General features: G+C 31.8%; 1 pseudogene; it reads left to right on the top strand.

The window, feature by feature from the left end:
- Nucleotides 85-1,860, top strand: LOC107640422 (annotated as a pseudogene).

Genomic DNA, 4,814 nt, shown 5'->3' with positions numbered 1-4,814 from the left:
TTATATATTTTTTATTTATATTTTCTTTATTTTTGTTTTAATTATATATAGACACACACACTTACGCTTTGCTTGATGAGCGGTAACCTAATAGATAACAGAGTTTCAATAATTTACCCTTTCAATAATAATAGTGATGGAAGCAAAAAGTAGTGACTTGAAGCTTTTGGGTGGATGGTTCAGTCCGTTTGTCACAAGGGTGAAGATTGCACTTAACATTAAAGGATTGGAATATGAGAACATTGAAGAGGATTTGAATTCCAAAAGTGATCTTCTTCTTCGTTCCAATCCTGTGCACAAGAAAATCCCAGTTCTAATCCACGGTGACAAACCCATATGTGAATCCTCAATCATACTTCAATATATTGATGAGGTTTGGTCCAATGCTCCTTCTATCCTTCCTCCAGATGCATATGACAGAGCAATTGCTAGATTCTGGGTTTCATACATTGATGATAAGGTGCTTTATATATCTCTTTCTTTATATAAAGGATTTATAATATGAAATGTCCTTTTGGTTAAATGTGATTCTTATTGTTCTAAGACTATTCATGTGTGATTTTAAATTTTTGTAAGTATTCTTTTAAGAAAAAGTCTAAAAAGCCAACTATAAATTAAACGAACTAAATTAATTCTTTTTATTTTTTATTTTAAAATTTGAAAAACTATGATAATGAGGGGTTATTTTTTTTATATATAACAAATTTATTTTTCACTTATTCAACTAGTTAATTAGGTTGAAGTTGATTTCACTCCTAGTTAATTTTCTAGTAAAATTCTTTTTCTAAAGGCCTATCGATTTGCATTTTTAATTGTATACATAGAAAGAAGTTGTTTCAAATTAAAATTCTAAAAGAAAAAAAAAAGTTACTAAAAAAGGTTAAATATATAGAAGACCAGTAAAAAATAGAAATCTCTTTGTAATTAAAAAATATAAATACACATAAAACATAAGATATAATATATATGTTTGTATATGTTATTTTATATATTTTTTAACAAATAATTAATTACTGGAATAATTAAAAGTCTCACATAAGATCGATAATCAAACATTATTATAATAGAATAATCAAATGTTTTGACGCACCATATAGTTAACTTTTTTTCATGAACATAAAGAATGCATTCCTATACAGCGGTTGATTGGTGTATTACATGAAAGATGATTGTTACGATACAATGGTTGTTTTGTGTTCGTGAAAACATTTAATTACACGCTTGTAAAAATGTTAGATTATTTACTTATGCATGACATGTTTGATTGTAATATTAAACTATGACATTTATATTATTCTAATGGCTAATTATTTTATTAAAAAATGTGTAAAGTACTATGTGTAAAGTACTATGTATAAAGTTCTAACTGTTTTTTTTGTCTTTCTCACATTACTTTTTTTTTTAACTTTGGTTCTCAATCATCAATTTATTTTTGTATTTAAATTTGGGTGTACGTAGTTATTACTTTGCATGAGGAACATTCTAATGGCTTTTGAAGATTAAGAGGAAACGAAGCCACATTTCGAGCAATTGGAGGAAGAAATACTTGTGAAGTTGGAAGAGGCATTCGGAAAATGCAGTGAAGAAAAGCCCTTCTTTGGAGGGAGCAAGGTTGGACTCACTGACATTGCCTTTGGGAGCTTCTTGCCTTCTCTACGTGTGTTAGAAGAGATGAATGGAAAGAAGGTCCTTGCCAATGACAAGTTTCCAGGGTTGGTGAATTGGGCTACGAATTTTATTGTGAATTCAGCTGTGACTAGAATTCTTCCAGAGATTGACAAGCTTGCTTTGTTTTGTATGGATCTTCGACAAAAATGGGTTACTGCTAAAGCTACTGCCAAGTAAAATGTTATGAAATGATATCATGAGACCATAGAGTTTTCTTTTCTCCTTGGTTTGAATATTATATTTCTATGATGGCTTCTTTTTTATCTATTTATTTATTATGGGATATGATCTTGTATACAGCGTTATGGTACTCGAGCATTAGTGAAATTCATATTATGTTGAACTATATACAAATTGGAAAAGAATAAATTATCAGTTATGTTAGGTATACACTAAAATTAACTATCAAAATTAATCACCATAGTTTTATATATTATACATACATAATCTCCAAAAAATTTAAAAATTAATTCCGCTCCCACTCTAATACACGAACTAAATGTATTACCACCTACCTCACAAGCCCCAAAACAACCACCTCCTCCATTCTCAGTCCTGATTTGCTCTCACCTACCCCCGCTACCTTTTCATCTTTTTCGTCTTCTCACTACAAGAAAAAAGATTCTTAGCGATAAATTTTTAGCGGCAATAATATTATTACCGCAATTTCTCTTCCTAAAACCATTTTTTAGTGACAATTATATATTTGTCATTAATATTATAGATTATAATGGCCATTTTAGCTATTGCCACTAAAAAAAAGATAAAAATTTTAAAAATAACAAAAAAAAGTCTAAACTGTGAAATGCAGAAACATCAGACTCTCAGTGCCTTATTCTCTCTGAAAAGTGATAACCACACACCAATTGTTCTCTCACATCTCCATCATTCCATGTTCTTCATCGCTCAAATCTCTTTACAGTTTTCATCTCAATCTTAATCGCGCTATGAATCTTTTTCTCGAACAAGCTTGTGCTGATTTCGATTGAAATCTCAATCGCGCTTTAGTAATCAGGTATGAGTTTGTTAATTCTCCCTTAATTCTGATTCTTGTGCTCTCAATTTGTGTTCTATTGCATCCTTTTCCCATAACTCTTATCAATTTGTGTTCTAATGCACTTATTGCATGTTGAACTCGTAATTGAGTGATTTAGAATCAAAATTTTGATGGTTTTCTTCGCTCAATGATTTAGCAATGTGTTATCGGTTTCAGATTTTGGTAATTTGATTTTTTTTTGCTTTATCATTTTTTTCTTTGATTTTCCAAACTTCTTTGGAATTCATTGCAATTGTGGTATCACTACAAAAAGAATGCAAAGTACTATCGGTTTTGCCATCAGATTTAGAGTCTCGCGTTAGAATCGAATTTATTGACGGATTTATGGAGGGTTTTGTTATAGAATTTGTTACGTCAAATTGTTACCCGCGGATTCACTTATCCGACGGTAAATTCGTGGGTAATACTTGGAGGAAAAAGGGATGGAATAGGCGCAAACTTTATCGTGGGATTTATCGTCAGAAAAATTTGACGGTAAGATATTTTAGTTAAACGTTGCGTTTTTTGACACTGATGCGTGAGCATCTTAAGCACTTTTTATTAGCATTTCTTATAGAGAATTAATAACTTATGCTTGATAATTATATGATTTTCAAGGCTATTCTATTAGTATTTTGATTTTCTTGGTTTCATGATTCTTGTAGGAAAATATTAGAAAAAGAGAAACAAAAGAACAAGGAGGAACCAAGAATTGAAGACAAGTGGAATGAGAATTTGTGGATGTTGTCAACTCTGACCTCCTCACACTCTAATGGGCATAACTTGAGTTGTAGAGATCTAAATAATGCTGTTCTAGCGGCATTAGAAAGCCAACTTTCAGAGCTTTCTGACGAACAGATTTTTGCTAGTAAAGAATTCACAAAGGTAATCACGTTGTAAGTATAGTTTCTAAACCAACAAAGAGTCCTTTCGTACAAAAACTTGTTTGTCACTTAAGCAAAGCCAATAAAAATAATAACCGAAGTATTTAAACCTCGGGTCGTCTCTTAAGGAATTGCAGGGAAGTATGAGTTATTATTGGTTATGAAAAAGTATCTTTTTGGGTTTTTGAAATAAGGAATAAGGAAATAAAATGACTAGAAAGTAAATTAATAACTAGAAAAGACTCTTGGCAAGGTAGGAGAACTAGACGTCCTATCCCAGCTATCTTTATCAATTGTGATGAGAATTGTTCGTTGCTCCCACTTAGTTAACCCTTACTAAATAAAGGAAAGTCAAGTAGACTAATCGGTTTTATTCCTCAAGTCCTAGTCAACTCCTAAGGAAAGACTAGCTTTAGAGGGATCCAAATCAACCAGCAACTTCTAATTATCAATCAATAAAGGAGTTTGATAACTCAAGTGTCTCCAATTACTCAACCAAAGCCAAGAATATGAAAATCTAACTTAAAACCCTCCCAAGCATTTTGTCAAACACTTGGAAGGCATAACATAGAAACATAGAAAAGTAATAGGGAATGTACAATCCAAACAACCAATTAAAAGCATCAATGATAACAATTAAAGGAAGAAACAATAAGTCTGAAATACCTCAAATTGCATTAAATAGAAAATCAAGTCTAACATAAAGGGTTCATAAACCAAATTGGAAAAGAAGAGAATCAACAAGAGGAATAGATAAACCAAAGTACTAGAACAAATAGAAATAGAAGAGAAACTAAATTAAAGGAACATTGAACCTGGAATTGAGAAGAAATAAACTTAAAATTAAGAGAAATTCTAAAACCTAGAAAGAGGAGAGAGCCTCTCTCTTTAGAAACTACATCAAAGACCTAAATTGAGTGTAATTGATGAATGAATAAATGAATCTTCCCACTCTGTAGCCTCTAATCTATATTTTTTGGGCCAAAAATTGGGTCAAAAACAGCCCAGAAAATGTGGTTCTGTCACGCGTATGCGTCGTCCACGCGTACGCGTCCACGCATACGCCTGGATTGAACTTTCGCCAGGTCACGCATACGCGTGATCCACGAGTGCGTGTCGCCTAACAACATGGTAATGACAAACCCCAATTTGACGGTTTGTTTTGCATTGAATTTAGAGTATTTTGATAACCTTTTGTCACATTTAGCCTAGGAATTAGCATGATT

Source organism: Arachis ipaensis, chromosome B05 (genome assembly GCF_000816755.2).
Source record: "Arachis ipaensis cultivar K30076 chromosome B05, Araip1.1, whole genome shotgun sequence".
Classification (NCBI taxonomy): domain Eukaryota; kingdom Viridiplantae; phylum Streptophyta; class Magnoliopsida; order Fabales; family Fabaceae; genus Arachis; species Arachis ipaensis.
This window is presented reverse-complemented; position numbering and strand designations above follow the sequence as displayed.